We start from the raw sequence: 23004 nt of genomic DNA, 5'->3' as shown, positions 1-23004 counted from the left end.
ATGCTGGTAAAACTAGCTTTTTTGTTGGATGAGTGACTACAGAGAGTGTCTTTGATATTGATTGATTCACTGAGGATAACATTCACTCTTTGCACTCTTTCATGTGTGTTCATGCACGTATGCACTCTTGTCTTCAACACAGTGTGGACTAATTTACACAGATTTACATGGCATCTGTTCTCCAAACCCAGGTGAAATTGTACTACTGACCTTCACTGCTTTACTAAAACATTTTACACCAAAGGAAGGCACAACAAAATTAGCCACTATGCTAACATTAGTTTGATTACCTGACTACACAAAATTACAATGCAAATCAACATTCTGTCTTTCAGTGTCCATAGACCTTAGACCTTCCATAAGCACACAAAACAAATATCACTTGATTTCCTTTTTTCCATTTCTCATTAGGTTGAATAGGATTTTTGCCAATATTCTGCAAAGCTTGTCCAACGTCACAGCAGTTTTTATGAAATTATGCATTTGTGGGCGGAGCAAGGGTAAGTTAATTGATGTATATTAGATTCCATCACTTGTCAGTTACATTAGCCTCATATCTCCAGTGCAAACCTAAAGAAGGAATCATCAGACTCCAGACATGTCCTGGCTCACCACCTACATTTGGGTGGAATAGGGAGAAATGATATTTTTTCCAGACTATCATTTTAATAGCAGCGAAAAAAATCAAGAAATAATTCTCTTGCTTGCCTTTTGAAGGTCTTTCGGGCATACTTACTTGCATGCCACCCCCATGCCTTGCCCCCTCACCTCTCCTGCTTTGCCCATGTCTATCCTGCTCAGGCTGTGGATCTGGGCGGAGAGGGGGCTCCTGCGCTCTGGCCCCTCATTAGCTCCTCCATGTGAAGTGCACTTCACCCCCCAGCCCCTTGCCAGCCCCCCTTTAATTGGACACTTGAGCGGCGCGATGTGCATCTGGCTCTATTGAAGCCTGACATTTCAAACTGCTGACCTTTCTAGTGCCCGGCGCAGCTAAATAATGATTAGCCCTGCACATTGTTCCTCCACAAAGCCGCGGCCAAACCGAGCACCGTGTGCACGCTGAAGAAAAAGTGAGAAGAAAAAGGAGAAAAACGAGAGCGAAGGTAGAGGGAAAAAAAATCGTTTTTTGGCTGGAGAGGAGGTCCGAGAAGTTGCATGAGGCATGCTTTCAGAGGGGGAGAGGGCTTAGGGAGGTGGTCACCACTAGAAAATTGGGTTCAGCAGTCTTTTTCGGAGAGCCTATTGTCAATCTATTGATTTGAATGCCCTTTTCATATCGGCAGGCGCCGTGGTGATACTGCGTGTGCTGGAAAATTAACTTTGCTTTGGTTTGTGTTTAGTCTCCCTCACCCCGCGCACTCACCACTATTATAGAAAAAAAGGTCAATTACATTCATGAGAACTTGGAGAGAGATGTGTGAACCCACTGGCCAGAACAGAGATAATACACAACCTCCATATCTCCTTTAATTCTGAAGCGCTTTCTCTGTGGGTCTCCTCTCCTAACACACACGTAGAAACACACACACAACCTTGTGATGCTCTGTGCTGAGCATCAGAACCCCACAGCTAGAGTTAATGTGTTCGATTTCACTCAGTTCCTCCTTAGTTTCTTTCAATCTGATGATTTGCATGCTTGGCACAGCTCAAAGCCAAGCGCCTTTACCAAACGCATTTAGTAAACCTTGCTTTACTTTTTGCTTCTCTTTATGAAGTCTCCAAAAAACATTTCCAAGCATGCTCTCTCTCTCACTCATTTTGTATATACAGAACTGAAAAATGTCAATGTCCACCCTTTAATTATTTAATTTGAAGTCAAAATGGGTGTTATACAGAAGCCTCAATTAAGTATAATGTCAAGTTTTGAAGTATTTAGTGTGCTTTCTTTGGCTTTGTTACAGCTTCCATTCTTTTTGTGAGACTTGCTTTCAGTTTTTTAAAGAAAGAAAAGTTCAAAGTTCAGTCATAGATTTTGGTTGAATATTCCACCTCTTATGATGTAACTACTCCCAGACACATTCAGTGCCATTGAGGTCTGGACTCTGGGTGGTCAGTCTATTGTTCTCAGAGCATCAGCATCAGTATCTTTGTTTGATTTTTCTTCTTTTTTGTCTTTGTCCTTTACCCAGTAACAGTGTCTTAGGAGCTGCACATCCTTTCAGTCTCATAGAGTTGTCTCTCTCATAGTGGAAGGATGGACAGAAACACCTGTGGATTTTTGAAAATCTGAACTGGAGCTTAATTTTTTCCTATGTGTGAATGATGGAAGCTTGAAGTGCTGTTTATCAGATGGTGACAGTTTTGGTGGTCTACCAGGTCTTATAGGGTGTCAGAGGTCCTATTTTCTCTGTTTCTTTTAAACAGTTTTTGTGCTCCACTTTTGGAAACTCCAATTGTTTCACTTTTTTCCTTTGACTTTCCCCTTCCTTGTGCAAAGAAATCATCTTATTGAATAATCTCAGAAATATCTCCTGAAAAATTAATAACTTGTACTCAATGGCCATTTTGACTAGAAATGAAATAAATTATGTGGTTGCTGTGATTGTTTGCACTGTACTGTGATTGTCAGGATTTTGTCCTGAGGCTAAGCTACTGATCTGCTATTGTATGTTGAGTCATCAATAATCAGATGTGTTTATTAATGGTTTATCTGCATTGTTTGCATCTGTTCTACCAGCACATCTTCTGCTAGGAGTATTCTGTATCTTCCTGAGAGTTCCCCTAGGTGTGTGTGTGTGTGTGTGTGTGTGTGTGTGTGTGTGTGTGTGTGTGTGTGTGTGTGTGTGTGTGTGTGTGTGTGTGTGTGTGTGTGTGTGTGTGCGCGGTGCATAGGGTTCCACCATGTGTCATATTTTTACTGTCATTGTAATATGAGTTTCTGCAATAAGCACATTGGAAGGGGATCCAGTAATAGAATGGCCATGATTCATAAAGTCTGTAAGTTGTATATAATAGAGCTACTCAAATTGCATTACCTGTACACAGAACCAGAGTCAAATATTTCACAGCATAGACCTGTGCATGTGAGTGAACTACAAAGGCTAGAACTAGTTTTAAAAACAGAAAAAGTTAGAGAGGATTTGTCACATTGAAATTGTACACTATGTTGCATCTAACATCATCGCCAAAATATAAAACAACTTTATCTCACAAACATCAGAATCAGGAAAAAAAGGCTTTTCCTTTGACTGTGGCATGGTTGTTGATTCCAAAGGTGTTGATTTGAGCATCTCACAAACTGCCATCTCGACGGTCAACACAGAATGGTGCAAAAAACAAAAAATCCAGTAAGCAACAGTTCTGTGGGAAATGTAGCATAAATGTACAGCTGACAAATCAACAGCAGTTACGTGATGCAGTCATATCAACATGGAGCAGAATCTCTAAGGAATGTTTCCAGCACCTTGTTGAATCCATGCCGTGAAGAATTCAGGATGTTCTGAGAGCAAATGGGGTCCTACCCAGTACAGAATGTTATTGTTATGTAGGTATTGCCTGCCTATGTAATTTACTCTGGGTCTAAGCTGGATTACTCCATGGCAAACATGAATGAGATTTCCAAAAATTGGACTGAAAAAAGGTTTTAAAACCACTACATTTTTTACATACGTTTTCCTCTGAATGTTACTGGATCCTTTCGATTATATCATTAGGGAGTCAAAATATGAATTTTGCTACATGCAAGCTATTATGTGCATGTTTTTGTGTAATTACTAATTGTACCTGGCAGAGAACAGCATCCACGTGGATGTTGTCAACTGCTAGTTGTTTGCTATTGCTGCTACTGCAGAAATGCTTAACAAGCAAGGAGAAAGATCTGGTGTGACCTTTCCTCCAACCCAGCACATCCTTCTCATCATTTTTAATGTGACTGGGTCTGAAGTACTGTTGAACCTGCTACTTGTTTTATCCACTCCTCAAACTCCAGAGATACAGTGTGGGTGTCCTGGTCAAATGACCTTAGATGCTAATGGATGCAGTGGCATGCCTAGAGATCATCACCTTGTTTGGGACCTCACAATAGACACACTGGACAGCTAGTAAGTGTTTTTTTGAGCAACAAGTTGAACATCCATCCTCTTACTAAACTGAATGTCTTTGATGTTGAAACAGCAAAAATGATTGTAGTTAATACACAGTGTAAGATAGAAACCACTTTACCTTTCCTACACCTCCTTTTCATACCCACATATTTCATATACTTTGTTTCCATATACAAGCACATTTTCTGAATGTGTCCAACATTTTTCACAGCTTATTAATCATTAAAAGGAAGACGAATGCTCTGTAATGACAGACCAATTGAGTTATTTTTTACCAAAGAGTCAGTTTACATGGCAGTTTATGCAATACTAATGCAAAGTTTTGAAATGTAAGATTTCCCATTTTGACATGCACAAGAAGACCTTTCGAAGTATCAATACTAATAGTGGGATACTTGGTTTGGCAGAACTTGGTATTGGATAGGAAAGAAAATTATTGGTATCACCCATGTATAATTAAAAGAATAGGAGAAGAGAGAGAGAGAGAGAGAGAGAGAGAGAGAGAGAGATCCAGCATGATATAGGGCTAGCATATAATTTATAAACCATTATCAGTGTTGGCTAAACGATGGTTTGTGAAGAAAACACCATCATTGCCCTAATTATAGCCTTTCACTGAGAATTTGCATAGTTTGCATCCAAAGACTTCATCATTGGTGACTTTATCATGCTAATAGCGGAAAACAGATTTAGAGAAGCGGCACTCAGTGTGTGTGTGTGTGTGTGAGAAAGGAAAGAGGGCAAGACTAAGAGAGAAAGGGAAGTGTCTGGCTATGCCACTGGCCAATCCACTATTTTCCAGCTGATTTTTCGAAGCATGCACAGAGGAGCGTGGCGAAAGGAGTGTGAGCGTGTTAATGAAGAGAGAATCAACATGCTAATGCAGCGAGTTAATAGACAGGGTGTGTGTGTGTGAGTGTGTGTGTGTGTGTGTGGTGGGGGGGTTCTGGTGCTGTAGGAAAAATATTTATAAAATATGCGTCATTAAAGCATTATTTAAAACGTGTCTGGAGTCCAGGCCCCGAAGCTTTTGGACGACTGCTGCCTGCAGTTAATTTCCCCAGCCTCGCAAATATCACAATTTCACGCCTTCTTCACATAATCAGCCGTGTGTTTTCCATTCGCCATGTGAAAAACAAAACAACACTCTAAAGATGCTAAATGAAAATGCATTGTGCTGCTGCTATTAACTTGTCTTTTCTCCTTTCAACAATGCACGTGCGTGTGTGCGAAAGCAGAAGATATGTGAGAAAATGTAAACAACATTTTAACAGCCTCTCTAGCATGACAGCCCAGACAGCAGTGACTATTTCTTTGTCACAGAGCCATTGCTGTTGCCGTGTACCGCAAATCCATAAAAAAAAGTAATTTCAGGTCGAGGGGCCTTTTGTTATTTCCTGCTTGAGTGTGTGTAATAGAGGTGGAAGCTGAGGGGGGCTTTGTAGTGGATTGAGTTAGCAGATGACGGAGGGGTAAGGGCATGAGAGAGAGAGAGAGAGAGAGAGAGACAGACAAAAAGAGAGAAAGAAAGCAAGGCATACTAAGGTATAGCACCAAGATGGAGAGAGTGAGAGAAATGAGAGATAGAAATGAGACATAGTTACACTGAGAAGGGAAGAGAGAGTGAGAAAGAAATGAAAAAGAGGGAGGAAGAGAGAGAAACGAGAGAAAGAATGCAAGAGACAGAGGTACACTGGGTGAGAGAGGGAGAGAAAGTACAAGACAGATACAATGATGGGGAGAGAGAAAGGGAAGAGTGGAAAAGAAAGAAAACAAGAGGAAGACAAAGAGGGAGTGAAAGTAAGCGAGAGAGAAAATGAGAGGATAAAATGTAAACAAGTAAGAAAAAAGAGAGAAGGAGAGAATGTAAGCAAAAGAGGAATAGAGAGAAAAAGGGAAATGAATAAAGGAGAGAGAACAGGCAAATGGCAGATATACATTGAGAGAGAGATGGAAGGAGAGTAAAAAAGAGGCAGATGTATGGAGAGAGAAAAAGAGAGGGAGAGAGTCTCATCAGTGTGCCTCAGGTCCTCTGGTGCTGAGCTATCCTCTATTGGTAGTATCAGTGCTATGTCTGTTCTCAGGCTGGGCTGCTGCTACAGCTGGCTTTGTTAAAGTGGTGATATGGTTACCTAGTTACCAGCGGCTCTTGTTTGCAGGGTCACTTCATTAGCTTCTCGCTGCCTCTCCGCTGGAATGGCGCTGCGCCGCGCCGCGTGTGTTGGCTCAACAAAGAACGGCTAGCTGTCACTCGCAGACTCCAGCTCTCTGCCGCACCTGTTTATCAGATATGCCCACACACACACACACACACACACACACACACTCCTTCCCCTTGAGATGTTAGTGTGTAGTAATGGGCAGTGATAAGCCTTGTTTTCCTGCTGTCATATTAACATACCTGCTATATCTGGATGGGAAATTAGCCACTCTATGTAAACATGGTGTCAGCTCTCATTAGGCAGCAGGATGAACTAAGGCTCTGTGGAGGGGATGTATGCAGAAATGACAAGAATGTTGTGGCTTAGTTGTGGGGGTGGGGGTGGGGGGGGGGACCATAGCAGAGCTTCAATCACACAGACAGTAAGGTCAATGTTTACCTGCAAAGAATATCATCACTGTATGGACAAAACTTTGTATCTCCATTTGTGTATGTTTTTTTTGTTATTTATAATTATTTTGCTAAATTTGCCCTTCAGAATATGTTAGAATATAATGATGATTGAACCAATATGAATGTTCCAATATAACTCCAAAAAATATTTTTCTAATAACTTCCATTCAAATTTTGGTAACACTTTACTGTAGGTGAAATTCATGACATTTAAGCTTAAGTCACATAAGCTTTTTCAGAGAGCCGATATAAACCTAGACAGGCATTCATAAAGGCTTATTCCAATAAGCAGCAGTTGTTATAAATGTTCTTTTGTCAACTTTAGTGGCAAGTTAACATTAGTTTTTGTTGACATTAGGTTGTGTCATATCACTTTCTGGGGTGAAACGACAGCATGTTACGACAGCAGACTTAGTGGTATGGTGTCCATTTCATAGTTTGTCTTCTATTTCTAAAAGTGTCTATTTCACATGCAATTCTTAAAATACTACACTGGACATTTTAATCCTGACAGTATTCCCAAATTGTTCCCAAAGATGGCACAAAGTGGCCTGAAACGATCCTACATCAAGGCAGTTTCTCATTGAAAATTTAATTTTGGGTGTGGAAAAGCAATTTCTTATAGCACCACTACTAAGAGAGAAAGATGTGACTCCATGAAGTAGGTGTTTTAAGAGCCAGAATGTTCAGCAAAAAGGCCTATACAATTAGCCAATAAAAACTAAAATATGTGTAACTCATTTCAACATATAGCCATTACCATTATGTTTCATAACATAAACAGCAAATTACACTCACTTTACTTAGGGAGAGAGAAGATATACTGAACCCTGTCATTACACTGTTTTGTATCAAGCTGTGTAACGTAATCACCATAAAGTCACTTGTCACAACTTGCTGTCCTTTTACCCTAGAAAAGGACACAGTGGTTATTTTACTCGTCTTTGCAAATCATAATGAAAAATACTTTATACACATCTGTCGACAGTGAAGATGTTTGATTGGAAGTGGTGTACATAGTTTGAACAGGAAGGCAAATTTGAGCTTAGTAAATTCGAATTGAATTCAGAACCATCAGCTAACTGTTTTGCACACAGAGGAATTAGACCACGAGCACACTTGCCCGGCCCAGAGCGATGGGCAGCCCTAATGGCACCCGGGGAGGAGCAACTGGGGGTTGTGTGCCTTACTCAAAGGCACTTCAGTCACGTACTGTCAGCCAAGGGGATTGAAACAGCGACCTTCCGGTCACAGGGCTGGTTCCCTAACCTCCAGCCCACGCGTGCCCAGGGAGATTAAGCAGGCTAATTTGCTAGCTTGTTTGGATGACTGATGTATAATCTCAAAATTAAAGATGCAGCAGAATATTAAAAATAAATTAAAAAACAGCAATCAGCAGATCAGATTGTTTATTGCACCAGATATGTTTGGTACAGTTCCTTCCTTTCCATAACAGACATGATGTAGAAATACCCACCAGTGGTGAGCAGAGGGATCTGGCATGGTAGAATGCAGCCACAAAAACTGCCAGTGGATGCATAGTTGTTTTGCTGAATTTAAAATTCAGTATTCGGAAATCTGCTTAATAACATAATACTTTTTGTCAAAAAGCTTCAAACTTCAGGTTAAGATTTGAAAATGATATAGACATAACCTATAGCAGGGATGCAGGTCTTCATTCCAACAGAGAAATCACATGATCAGCTGTTTGACTGAAATCAGATGAAAGAAGAAGGTGTGCAGCCACCTTGGCCCTTTATGGATAAGATTGCACACCCCTGACCTACAGTATATGTAGCACATCATCGCTGTTATACAAACATTTTGTATTAAAATTTATCCAAAATAGTTACATAAAATATGTATGTCATGTACACTAATGTAATCAGATTTTACTCCGGGTCATTTCCATTAGTCTGTTCTTCATGAAATGTCCACACTGTGAGCAGGTGGCATTTTCAAACGGTGTAAACAAATAAAATACAAAAAGAATGAGGATTTGATATGATAATGACATGTTTCCTCAAATATGAGGGTGAATTTTCCTTAAAGCATATTCTAAATTGGTGAACTTTTTTTTTCTTTTTGTCCAAAGAAACCTCAAACAATTAATTTAAGTGGACTCAAGTATTAAATGATTGGTGGTTCCTTTCACACCTCACCTTGAACTACCACCTTGCCACAGAAACAAAGATCTTTGATTAGTAAATACTAAAGCAGCAGAAGCTGGGTAAAGATCTCAAGATTTCAGTATGTTCAAATTACCTGACTTTACAAAGGTCTGCTCATGAAAATATACACCATTTTGGGCTATTATGTTGTTGACTGTCATTTTTCACTCTTGCACAAAGCCCCGCACTACCATCCTACAGCCATAACCTATTTCATAGCTTGGTGGATATCTTACTTAATTGTAGTTTTCTGCAGGTGGATGATGTTGTTCAGTCACAGTGGCAGCTCCCACTGGCAAATTTAGTGCTACCTACAGCAGAGAGAGAAAGAATTGAAGGTTCATGTTGACAGATAGGGTTGCCAGACCACACGGTGGAGATGGATAAGCAGCTTAATCTACAGAACACACAAAGCTTTGCTTGCATTACCCAGCTAGCAGTCACCTATAGAGTATGAGGGCCAGGGAAAGGCTGGTGAAATTCTAAAGTGGAAATGTTGTAAACATGGGTTGGCTCTTGTGTATTGTAATCCTTGGAATTTAGGCCAGTTGACCTATCCAATCTCTGCCCATAAATGTGTTGTTTGGAGAAATTTGACAAGTTTTACAGAATGTTTGTCAAAATCCCATTCAGCCTAGTTAAAAACTGTGGCACACAACATGCCTTAGGTATTTAACACAATAACTAATACCTTAAACACCTAAATTATTCTAATTACACTGTTTCTTTAGGGTCACTAACATTTCCAGTTAAAAGGAGACATAGCAAACATCGCTTTTTTGCATAGTTGCCTATGCTTTTTGAAAGACAGCAGTAAAGAAATTAATGCAAAGAGCATATTAATTCAGTCTTTTTATGATTTGTTTCTCTGTATGTTGATTTTTATAGTAACCATGGCTGTCTAAGAAAAGCACATGTGGCAGGGGATGTGGCCTTCACACAGTGGTGAGAGCTAAACTATAGCTGCCGCAAACACGGTATAGAGCACGCTTTCCAAACCACAACAATGTTTATAGCAGGTAACTTGTAATTCACTTCTACATGTTTGCCCCACTAGGATAGCACTAATTTCTGCGCACCTGGTAATGTGTACTTTCCTGTTACATAAGTATGAAGGAGATGATGGTGAATGTTTACATTCTAGATCAAACACAGACATTTGAAGCTCATAACAGAGATTTGAGTAACATATTATTTACTGTAGATGTAGCAGTTTTGATGTTGACTCTTTCAGGACAGACTTCAAATCTGGATCTGAATATTACTGGATCCTTTTAACTTAGTTATATGCCCAGCTTACTCTAGTAGTAATCTGACTGAATCAGCCACTAACACAGAAATGTAATATTTGTGAGGTTTTCAAAAAGGAGGAGCAGGAAGGCAGCACAAGGCAGACTATAGAAAGCAAATGTCAACATGATAGCAAAGCCAAACCCCAGACATTGTAAGCAATTTAGATATCTTGGCTGAACAGTCCCAAAAATAGGACGTTCTGAAAAAAGAGGACATATGGTCACACTACACAGTCCTGTCCATCAGAGACTGTGAAAGTAAGAGGGCTGGTTAAGTGGGCGTGTTTGTTTGAGTGGGGTGGCACACTTGCTCAGCCTGCAGAATCACATGCCTTTTGTGAAAAGGAAGTATGCCAATATGGCAGAGACTTAACTTTTCACAATTTCCTGGATGGTAGATACAATGACATGTAACGTATGTGTTAACTGGCAAGGAAAATACAGTTTTGTTCACTAGGTCTCCTTCAAAAGGCTATACTACTAAGCTGGAGTATGTTGTTGTAAGTAATGAAAACTAACAAATGTGCCACACAACAAAAACACTTTACAAGACATCCTAACACTGTAAACTTTTACATTCACACAAAATAAATAGAAATAAATAAATCAATTGAAATGAATAACACCCAAATTTTGAGTATTTTGATGAAAACTAAGTTGCATACTACAGTTTCTCATTAGGTAGAATGGCATAATTAACCAACATTCTGTAGAATTTGTCCGAAGTTGCAACCATGAAAAAATGCATTTGTGGAAATAAATAAATGAATTAATATGCATGAATTAGCTCAAAAATCTCATATAACTAAAACTCTGCTTTCTTTAATCAAACGCATACTGCGGATCCAATATTTTTACTCAAAGCAATCAAACATTTGCGGTTCATTGTGTGCCCCCAATGAGGATAAATGAAGTGTTCGCACTTCGCGGAATTGCCACCATCTCAGCTGAGTGAAAAAAAGCTCGGGCTTGTCTTTCACACTAACACAGCTCAGAAATCATATTTAGAGGCATGGGCAGCGGTGGGGGCTGGGGAGTGGGGGGAGCTCCCTGACCTGGCCAGATCGATACCGCAGACCCCGGAGTGAGGCCACGCCGAGAGTGATCCTAACGAAGCACGCTGAACAGGCCTGGAGTTTGAGGACTGGTACTGCAGCGCTCATTTGTTCATTTAAAGGAAGATCAATGGGCCCCCTGCCGCGTCACAGAAGATACACAGTGGGACGTCGCACCAGCAATGATACCCTTCTAAATATTTGATGCAGGTTGGGGTGTGGGGGGCTTTTGCACAATATAGTTTTGCAGCTGCTCTCTCTGTCAGTTGTGCAGAGCGTCTCGGGGCAGATCCCATTAGTAATTGATGGCGCTCCGCAGTGGCCTGTTTTGAGGCCACTGTTCATTTCATGGGCTATCACTTTTTTTATTACCCTGCTGATGCCTTCACGGCCAATTAATTATTCATGATGCACTAATTAAGGGACAAAATAAAGTAATGCAGTTAAGGCCAGTTCAATTAAACAAGAGAGTATCCCTGCCTGCTAAGTTGTTTATCAATATAAGATGAAGGCGCCAAATAGCTCCATCCTTGATTGACCCTGACTGTCTCTGCTCCCCAAACATACTGGACTCTTTATTTTAAAACATATTTCTAATGTTCTCTAAATGATCCTGCTGTCCCCTTTGCACTTCACAGAGTCTGGCAGAGGCAGCAGGCATCGAGCATGCCAGACATTTGGCTCCATACTTAGCCAGCCATCATACTCACACACACAGACACAGTCGCTTGTACACACACACCTGTGCAAGCGTCTGTCCATCTCCCGGATTGGCACAGGTGCTGTGTTTTGATTGGCCGCGTGCTAATGGCTAATGTGTTCCCAACTAATGTGCGTGTCATAGCACCTCATATCCTTCTCTCTCCATCATCATCATCATCATCCTCATCCTCATCATCTGGCAACCTGGAACAGGCCCAGTGCTACCACCTCACCAACACCCGGACACTTTTCCATTCCAGTCACAAAGCAGCTACCTCCCTCTCTGGAGTCCGCCTCCATCAGCCACATCATTACAGAGATTATCCCATGTCTTTTATTTAATGACGGCTAATGTATCACCAATAAAGATGAATGAGGGGAGCTGGGAGGCTCTAATTGGAGGGACATGATGTCTGACTTGGTGTCGGCTACCGTGCTGCAGCGCCAAACGCTCTACGTGTTGTCATCCTGTGCTTCAATGTGTGTGACTACAGACCCTGCATGAAAATTCACTCATATCAAGTGTTTATGCTTTAAGGCCTTTGGAGCAATCAGGGTATCTGAATTGCTGGGGCCAGTTTGCAATTCAAACCTTAATCAACTCTGAATTTGTGAGTCGGAGAGAAAACAGAATTTAACAGAACCAAACTGATTAAAATGATTCTGAATATTTCTCTTGTAAGTTAAATGAAGAGATCTATACAAGCATGACAGACATGGGAGCAGGTTAAAGTAAATTGTTGTTTTTTTGATGCATTCTGTAACACTTTGTCCATCACAGTAATGTTATCAGAAAAAAGGTTCATAGGTAGATCCTAGATGGTATAGTTCTTGTAAAACTTTTAATTGGTTCAAAAAACATTTTATTTTGTGAATGTTTTTTGTACTTTAAAGGTGCAATCTGGCGTAAAACTAGAATTGAATATGTTATTTGTCATGTTACGCAGTATTCTGTAGTTTATGCCTCATTACAGTAACATAGGGGTGCTCAATCCTGGTCCTGGAGATCTACCACACTGTAGAGTTTAGCCCCAACCTTAATTTAATGCACCTGATCCAGATAATGAAGGCCCTCAGGAGCATCTGACAATTAGAACCAGGTGTCTTGGATCTGAACTCTCTAGGGTGATCAATCTCCAGGACCAGGATTGAGCACCCCTGGTGTAACAGAATTCACAGTTTTATGTAGTTTTCATTCATCAATATTCACACCAATTTTCGACAGATATTAGACATCCTAGCCACTGATCTAATAAATAAAACCAAGCTAGAATAACACAAGCTAATGTAACACTTACCTTGGCCAAGGTAGCCAGACCTTGCTAACTTTAGCTTTTAGCATCTTACAACTCATTTCTGTCATTTGATGAGTAGTCTATTCTGTTGATTGTAATTATGGTTTCCAGACCACATATACAATCTCATTTCCAAAAACGTTGGGACGCTGTGCAAAATGTAAATAAAAACAATCCAATGTACAATTAATTTAAATCATATATTTAATTGAAAATAGTACAAAGGCAACACATGAATTGTTGAAACTGACAAATGTTATTGTTTTTTGAAAAATATATGCCAATTTTGAATTTGATGCCAGCAACATATTTCAAAAAAAGTCGGGACAGAGACATGTTTACTACTGTGTTGCATCACCTCTTCTTTTAATAACACTCTGTAAGCGTTTGAGAACTGAGTAGAGTTTGCTGTAATCTTGCTCTAATTGCTGTAGTTTTGAAAATTAAATCTTTTCCCATTCTTGTTAGATATAGGATTTCAGCTGCTCAATATTTCATTGTCTCATTTGTCATATTTTTTTCTCCTTTCAAAATGTGTCAAATGTTTTCTAGGGTTAGAGGTCTGGACTGCAGGAAGGCCAGTATAGCACCCAAACTCTTTTACTACTGAACCATGCTGTTGTAATACATGCAGAATGTGCTTTAGCATTGTCTTAATGCAAACAAGTCCTTCTCTGAAAAAGGCAACATCTGGATGGCAGCATATGAAACCTGTATTCAGGTGTGTTCAGCATTAACGTTGGCTTCTCAGATGTCACCCATGCAGTGTGCACTACTACATTCCTATACCATCACAGATTCTGACTTTTGAACTGTACTCTGATAACAAGCTGGATGGTCCCTCTTATCTTTATTCTGGAGGACAACTTGTTCATGATTTCCAAAAAGAATTTAAAATTTTGACGTGTTGGACCACAAGACACTTTTCCACTTTGCTGCAGTCTGTTTAAATAAGCTCAGGCCCAGAGAAGGCACTGGTGTTTCTGGATCCTGTTTGTATATGGTTTCTTTTTTGTATGATAGTGTTTTAACTTGAATTTATGGATGTAACGACAAGCTGTGTTCACAGACAGTGGATTTTGTGTGTTCCTGAGCCCATGCAGGCATTTCCACTACAGAATCGTGTCTATCTGCCTGAGGTCCCAGAGATCACAGCCAGCCAAGTTTTTGGCCTTGTCTCTTGTATACAGAGATTTCTCCAGATTCTTTTAATGATATTAAGTATTGTAGATAATAAAATCCGTAAGTTCTTTTCTATTTTATGTTGAGAACCCCTCCCCATCTTTACTTCTGAGAGACTCATGTTACTAACCTGTATGTGCACAAGTAATTAAAAGCACATGGAATACTGGGGCCAATCGTGACAACATTCTGTTTTATTTACATTTTGTTTTTTGGACACAGGGTTGTATACAGTAAGGTATTTATGTATAGCTAAATAAAGATATTTGGCTTCCTAGCAGTATGTCTAGCTATCTGTCTTCCTTCCAGGTTCACCAGCTAAGCAAAAAAATCAAAACAGCCCATCCTCAAAAATCCACCCCAAAGCAGTTTTAGTTTTTCTAGCAGTTCTGACCACTGTAAAGGAAGTCATCAGCCAGGGGTTTTCCTAGTTTTTAAACCAAAAAATCTCCCTGTAGAGACTTTTGCCTAGAGTGCCCCTTAAAAATATCTGTCACACTCTCACATCTCATTTATAAAGCGTATTCTCTAAAGAACCATCTATTAAGAGGCTCTTCAGGTAACTAAAAGTGGTTTGTCTAAGGCATCAATACAAAGAACCTTTTTTGGCCCATTTAATTTTAAAAGTGAAACGACGTTTCACTCATGTTTAACTCAAAGTTTGGTTCATTGCGTATTCAGTTGCACTCCATGTCTTGGTAACCTTATCAGTTTAAACTAAATTCTGGAATAACCAGACCCCTGTTGTGCATTTGTGATTGTTTCCACGTTATTTATTGCATCAAACCATTCATTAATAATTTTTATGGTCAAGTGAAAATAAGTAAGCAAGGTACATTTGCATACATTAAACTTAATGTTTGACTTTTTTTGCTACAGTCTTTTTCAGGGCTCACACCTCTTTACGCTGTCCAGCCTAAAGACACCTCATTCAATTCTTACAAAATAAAAAAGCTGTTCCTGTCTCCAGACTTATTTACAATCTCACTCTCCAGGGCTTGTGGCTCAAAATGGACACTGGGTTCATTTTGCCTTGAGCTTGGGCAACTTGAACGCATCAGCAGTGGGATCTCAGTAGTCTTATAGGAGCAGACTCAGGCTGCAGGACAAGTGAGCCATTGAGGAGCAGATTAGATTAAGAGTAATCCTTCCACTATGTTCTGAGCCATGTCTGTGCAAACTCCAGTCACTCAGTGCATCAGTCACAGCGCTCTGCCCATCAACACGGCCCAGGGCACCCACAGCCTGGTCTACACTACCCTACCCTATCTCCTTGGACCACAGCCACAGCTGAGGAGAATTTAGAAAGATGCTTCTCTTTGATCAGAAAATTGAGCCAGCATTTGGGGACCTGGGAATTGACACAAACTTTTGTATCCCACTGAAGGGTTTTTCAGTGTTTCCCTTCATTATTGCTGCTCACACCACACAAGTATCATAGCTGAGTACAAAAGTGTATTGAGGAATAGGGCTGAAAAGAAAAACAAGTATTACCAAAAGAGTAAATTTACAGAAGGCAAACACAGCTTTAACCATTAACCTTAGCTTTAACTCTTTAACCATACATTAATGTAAACAGATTTTATTCCTAGCCAGTTTGGAACATTTCTATTGGTGAGTTCCTTGTGAAAGTTAAAGACAGCTCGAATGATGTAGAAAAATAAAAATGACAAAACATGGAGATACTTGTTTTGTTTTTGTTTTTTGTTTTTTTTTTGGACAGCGACAATTGTCCAAAAGAAAAGTAAACACCTTCTCATTTCTCAGTGCTTCTTCTGAAATCAGAGGCATTTAGGAGCAGCATCTACTTTTCTGGAAAGGTTTTGCACTAGATGTTGGAACACTAATGTTGGCTGATACATTCTGTATGGCAAACACAAATCCACTCCATGGTAGAGGTCTGCACCACAATATCTTGTGTCGCAGGACTAATTTTCAGTGCACAGATGCAGGCAGGTAACTAGCCCACTGCAGGAGAGAGTGGGATGAAGCACACATGAAGAGAAATCCTGCAAATTAATGAATAAAGTAGAATGATTACTAAATCATACAACCCCATTTCCAAACTCTGGACATTGGGTGAAATGTGAATAAAAAAAGAATGCAATGATTTGCAAATCATTTAATACCTATCTTTAATTGAAGATGTGGTAGATGGTGTCCCTAGAGAGGAGAGATTAGTGATTGGTGCAGACTTCAATGGACATGTTGGTGAAGGGAACAGAGGGGATGAAGAGGTGCTGGGCATGTATGGTGTGAAAGACAGAAATGCTGAAGGTCAGATGGTTGTAGATTTTGCAAAGAGAATGGAAATGGCTGTGGTGAACACGTATTTTCAGAAGAGAGAAGAACACAGGGTGACATACAAGAGTGGAGGGAGGTGCACACGGGTGGATTATATCCTTAGCAGGAGATGCCACCTAAAGGAGATTGGAGATTGTAAAGTGGTGCCAGGGGAAAGTGTAGCAAGGCAGCATAGGGTGGTTGTCTGTAGAATGAGATTAGAAACAAAGAAGAGGAAGAGAGTGAAGACAGAGCCAAAGATTAGATGGTGGAAGCTGAATGAGGAGGATGGATGCAGGCAGTTCAGGGAAAAATTGCAACAGGCCCTTGGGGGCAGTGAGGAGCTAACTGAGGACTGGGAAACTACAGCTAAGGTGGTGAGAGAAACTGGCAAGAATGTGTTGGGTGTTTCGTCTGGTCAGAGGAAAGAAGACAAGGAAAGTTGGTGGTGGAATGAGGAAGTCCAAGAGAGTATTCAGAAGAAGAAGGCAGCTAAGAAAAAGTGGGATAACCAGAGAGATGAAGGAAATACGCAGGAGTACTGTGAGGCTAGTCGCATAGCAAAAAGAATGGTGGCAAAGGCAAAGGCTCAAGCCTATGATGAGCTGTATGAGAGGCTGGACAGTAAAGAAGGAGTAAAGGACTTGTATCGTTTGGCTAAACAGAGAGATAGAGCTGGAAAGGATGTACAGCAGGTTAGGCTGATAAAGGATAGAGAGGGAAATGTACTAGTGAGTGAACAGAGAGTGATGAGTAGATGGAATGAGTACTTTGAAGAACTAATTAATGAGGAAAACGAGAGAGAGAGGAGGACAACGGGGGGAGAGATAGTGGATCAGGAAGTGCAGAGAATTAGTAAAGTGGAAGTGAGGGCAGCTTTAAAAAGGATGAAGAATGGCAAGGCAGTTGGTCCAGATGACATACCTGTGGAGGTATGGAGATGTTTAGGAGGGAAGGCAGTGGACTTTTTAACCAGGTTGTTTAACAAAATCCTGGAGAGTGAGAGGATGTCTGATGAGTGGAGAAGCAGTGTACTGGTCCCCATTTTTAAGAACAAGGCTGATATGCAGAGCTGCAGTAACTACAGAGGTATAAAGTTGATGAGCCACACCATGAAGGTATGGGAAAGAGTTGTTGAAGCAAGACTAAGGTGAGAGGCAGCAGTTTTGTTTCATGCCCAGAAAGTTGCAGATGCAGCCAGATGCAATTTTTGCACTGAGATTGTTGGTAGAGAAGTACAGAGAAGGTCAGGAGCTACATTGTGCCTTTGTGAATCTAGAGAAGGCATATGATAGGGTGCCAAGAGAGGAACTGTGGTACTGTATGAGGAAGTCAGGTGTAGCTGAAAAGTATGTTAGGGTGGTGCAGGACATGTATGAGCACAGTGAGACAGTGGTGATGTGTGCAGTTGGAGTGACAAATGGTTTCAAGGTGAAGGTAGGGTTACATCAGGGATCAGATTTGAGCCCCTTCTTGTTTGCAATGGTGATGGAAAGGTTGACAGATGGTTGACAGGAATGAAGGTCAGTAGAGATAAGACGGAATACATGTGTGTGAATGAGAGGGAGGCAGGTGGAAAGGTGAAGATGCAAGGAGTAGAGGTCGTAAAGGTGGATGACTTCAAATATCTTAGGTCAACCATCCAGAGCAATGGACAGTGTAGAAAAGAGGTGAAGAAGAGGGTGTAGGCAGGATGGAGTGGGTGGAGACGGGTGTCAGGGCTGATGTGTGACAGAAGGATAGCAGCAAGAGTGAAAGGGAAGGTTTACAAGACAGTAGTGCGTCCTGCTATGATGTATGGTTTGGAGACTGTGACTCTGTATAAAAGACAGGAGGCTGAGCTGGAGGTGGCGGAGATGAAGATGCTGAGATTTTCGTTGGGAGTGACAAGGCTGGACAAGATTAGAAATGAGCAGATCAGAGGGACAGTGAAGGTGGAGCAGTTTGGAGATAAAGCCAGAGAGGCCAGGTTGAGATGGTTTGGACATGTGTTGAGGAGGAATAGTTGATATATTGGTCAAACAATATTGGAGATGGAGCTGCTGGGTAGAAGGAGAAGAGCTAGACCTCAAAGAAGGTTTATGGACGTAGTGATGGTGGACAAGGAGATGGTTGGTGTAAAAATAGAGGAGGCAGTGGATAGGGCAAGATGGAGGCAGATGATCCGCTGTGGCGACCCCTAAAGGGAGCAGCTGAAAGAAGAAGAAGAAGAAGATTTAATTGAAGATGTTACAAAAACAATGTCAAATGGTGAAACTGACAAATTCAATTGTTTTTGAAAAATATATGCCCTTTTTGAATTTAATGCAATGTTTTAAAAAGTTGGCGCAGCGGCAACAAAAAACTGGTAAAGTTGTGTAACCCTAAAGTTATGTAATGGAACATCTCACAACAAATTAGGTTAACTGGCCCAAAAAAAGCATAAAGAGAAGTAAAGATGAGGAGGGATCTGCCACTCTGTGAAATACCTGGGAATTGTGGATTTCTGTGTCTGTGGTACATGATATTAGTAAAAGAGTCAGAGAATCTGAAAAAATCTCTGTATGTAGGGGACAAGGCTGAAAACTAATGTTGGCAATTACAGCCATCCAAACAAACAAACAGACAAACAAAAAAAACAGACACGATTCTGTAGTGGAATTCACTGCATGGGCTCAGGAACAATTCTAAAACTCACTGTCTGTGAACAGTATAAAAGTGTCCTGGGGTCCAACGAATCAAAATGTAAAATTCTTTCTGGAAACCATGGACACTGCATCGGGCTAAGAGGAGAGGAACCATCCGACTTGTTCTCAGCCCACAGTTCAAAAGCCAGCATCCGTGATGGTATAGGGGTGCATTAGTGCACATGTTATGAGTGACTTGCACATCTGTGAATGCATCATTGATGCTGAACAGTATATACAGGTTTCAGGGCAGCACATACTGCCACCCAGATTATGTCTTTTTCAGGGAAGGCCTTGCTTTTTGCAGTAAATCAATGCCAAACTATATTTTACACATATTACAACAACATGGCTTGGTAGTAAAAGAGTCTGAATGCTAAGCTGGCCTGCCTGCAGTCCAGACTTGTCATTCATTGAAAACATTTGCTACATTATGAAAACGAAAAATAGACACCACACTGTTGAGCAGCTGAAATCTTATTTCAAGCAAGAATGGGGTTGTATATATATATATATATATATATATATATATATATATATATATATATATATAAATGAGTTTTATGAGTTGCAAAGCAGCAGATCACGTTAACAACGTGCATATTCTTGAAGCATCACAGAGATGGCAGAGACTTCAGTCTGATGGCCACAGCTGCTGAGCCCATCAAAACACTATAAATAATCATTCTGTGGTTTAATTCCTGCTTTGTGTTAATGGGAATAAGTGGTGTATATTGAAGTTACTTCACAGTGAGCCTGATGACCATGATTGCCTTGTAATTTTAGCAGAAGTTAAGGTAACTGAATAGGCTGTGTCAAATATTGAATGTCAGTTTGCCTTGATGGAACTGTGTGGGTGGATGTCGGCCAAAACATTTTGGGACAAATAATTTTGAATTTCTGCAGGAGTGGGATGAAATCTTGTGGGAGCGGGCCCTACTCAAAGGTATTGGATGATGTTCCATCACTCCAGAGAACGCAATTCCTCTGCTCCACAGCCCAGTGCCCAATGTAACCAGTGCTTAGCACTGGGCATGACCTCATGTCAGAAACCTTGCTGTTTCAGAGATGCTCTGACCCAGTTGTCTGGCTGGTATTGATCTGACCTTTGTTAAAGTCACGCAGGTCTTCACGCCTGTCCATTTCTCCTACAACCAACATGGTGTCAATGAGACCCAACTGTTCGCTTACCATCTAATACATCCCAGACCTTGACCTGCAGCACTGAGGTAATCAACATTATTTGCATCTCCTCTATCATCACCGGTCATAATGCTTTGTCTCCTCGGTGTAAACAAATATAGCACGATTTTTTTTTTTTTGTGGTCTTTGAGATCCACATGGACTCAAAAGTCAATCTGAATCAAACAATGACATGAAAAAGAACTGCAGAAAGGAAGTAACATCCAAAGTTCTGCCTCACTTACTTTTCAATTACGGCAGATGAAGCAGAACGGAATTGTTAGTGCCATTTATCGAATGTGCTTCTCTCCGTATTAAAGTGCAAGTCGAGAAATCCATCCCCTTGTATAACAACCTGTCTGTTTTACAACAACAAAGAGATCCCTTTCTTGTCAGATAGCCCCTGTCAGTTCATTACAAACAAGGAAAGGAGAAAACGAGGGAAGAAAGACGCACTGACAAAGACACACTCCTCCACACATGTGCAGTCAGTGATGGCAGTCATCCTGAAGAATGCCTCTTCTTGCCTCTATGTATTCAGCTGGTGCAGAACAAAAGCTGTAGCTGAATGAATCGATTATGATAATGATTGGTTGGTGTGAAGAGCTTTTTGCCCACTGAATGAAAGTGAGATGATGGATTATTGAAAAAGCATTAACAGAGATCTTTATGCATCGCTAGTTACCCTTTTCCTCAACGTCGACAACTGCATTGTTCTTTTCTGACTGTAAACTTGCAATCGCTGTTTCTATTCATGGTGGTGTTTTAAGTTCTAAATAATGGATTACAATGACAAGGCACTGTGAAAACAGCCAGCTGTTTAAAAAGTGTGCGTTACTTATCTCAAGTTTTAAATCCATGTCTTCTTGGTGAGACATTGGTATTCTTCCTGAACCTCTCTAGCAGTTTAAAGACACATTTATTGCTTGAGTAATGTATGTAATGAGCATTAACATAATAAAAACACAGCAACAAATGAAGCCGATATTACAGTAATGAGTTCATCATTACTGTAGCTTATTTTTAGTAGATAAATATTTAGAAAGATAATGAGTGGAATGACTGTGTGCATGACTACCACTTTTAGCATCTTAAACAGTAAACAGTCACAGCTATGTAGAACTGTTTGGAAATGTAAAATTAACTTTCCGAGTTTGCTAATTTTCCCCACTTCAGTCATTTTTGCATCAAATAACAATGAGAAGTTTGTCCCGATCAACCAAACTTGTGAGAGGAATATAACAGTAGAATATTTCATGCAAAACAGACTGCCATGCTCCCTCTTGATGAGGTTAGGCCCTGTAATGCCTGTTTTTCAGCAGTATATACATGACTTTTCTGTGAATATTGCGTTTTTTTTAAACAGTTAGTTTGATGGGGTGGATATGCTTGATACGGGGTGGATATGTTTGATGCTTGGATATGCCTGTCAAGGATGTACGAAAAAAATATATACATTTTGAATAAAAGCAAGACTTACTAGGTTTTGTTATTGGCTCCTGTGGGGGCTTTAATGATGTCACTTCCTCTGATTTTTTTTACTTCCTTTTTTTATTGATGCAATTATTTACAACACGCATCACTACTATAGTAAATGGGTAAATCAACCCCTTAAAATCCCAGTCTTATTACATACTAAGGTTTATTATTCAGTAATCACAGGGGCTTCACTGCAAACTAATTGAGCTGTTCTTAGATAATAGACATGTGTAAAAGTAAAACTTTGAGCCTGCCAATGGGCCGTGGCCAAGTAAGAAGTTAACAACAGAAGGTCATCTAAAATAGCGCAAAGTGAAATTCAATAAAATAAACAAACAAACAAAATGAAGAAATAAATAAACAATGATCACTCATTTAAAGTGACTATATTGTATGGTTAAATATGCTAGTGTGAGGTATTAAGCCATTGAGTGTATTTTAAATTGACACAGACATTTGATCGCAGCAAAGGTTTGATTTTAAAACAACTTCTGGTAATGTCTGAGATGGACCTTCGGTGACTGTCTATGCAAGCTTACCTTTCCACTGAAAGTTTTTCAAACACTGTGTTATTCATGAACTTTGAATGAATGTATGCACTTATTAGCAGATTTGTCCCTTGGACATTTTGTAAATGGCACTTCTTTTATAGAATAACTCAAAATGACTTTAACAAGTTGCATTGCAGCTTCTTTCAACTCTGTTTTATTTCAAAATGGTCCTACGTGTTTATGGATTGAAACCTGACCCTGGTCGAGCACGTACAGTGTTAACGACAGAACTTCTCATAAGCCGTACGTCTGTTTCACTTGGAAAATAAAAATGGCTTGTGTAAAGTTTTTCTTTGTTTTTCTCCTAAATAATCGAGCGCGCTGACAGACTGCAGGCTGTCCCTCACTGAGCGCCTGCCATGGCCTTCAGAATTTCTGTATTGATTAGTACAGTCTAAGTGAGAGGGGGGCGCTGTGGACCAGGCAAAAATAGTCGATCTCAGAGGCATTTCCCTTTGTGTTTATATTTTTAATTCTTTTAGAGGGAAA

The 23004-nt window shown here is 40.3% G+C and overlaps 1 protein-coding gene across 1 annotated transcript in view; it reads left to right on the top strand.

Moving 5' to 3' along the window:
- The window catches only part of agbl4 (ATP/GTP binding protein-like 4), a 495015-nt gene that overhangs the window by 335565 nt on the left and 136446 nt on the right, over positions 1–23004 (top strand). The window lies entirely within an intron of this gene.

The sequence above is a fragment of the Pygocentrus nattereri genome, chromosome 28 (genome assembly GCF_015220715.1).
Source record: "Pygocentrus nattereri isolate fPygNat1 chromosome 28, fPygNat1.pri, whole genome shotgun sequence".
In the NCBI taxonomy this organism is placed as follows: Eukaryota; Metazoa; Chordata; class Actinopteri; order Characiformes; family Serrasalmidae; genus Pygocentrus; species Pygocentrus nattereri.
The sequence above is the reverse complement of the archived record's forward strand: the minus strand, read 5'-3'. Positions and strand labels throughout refer to the sequence as shown.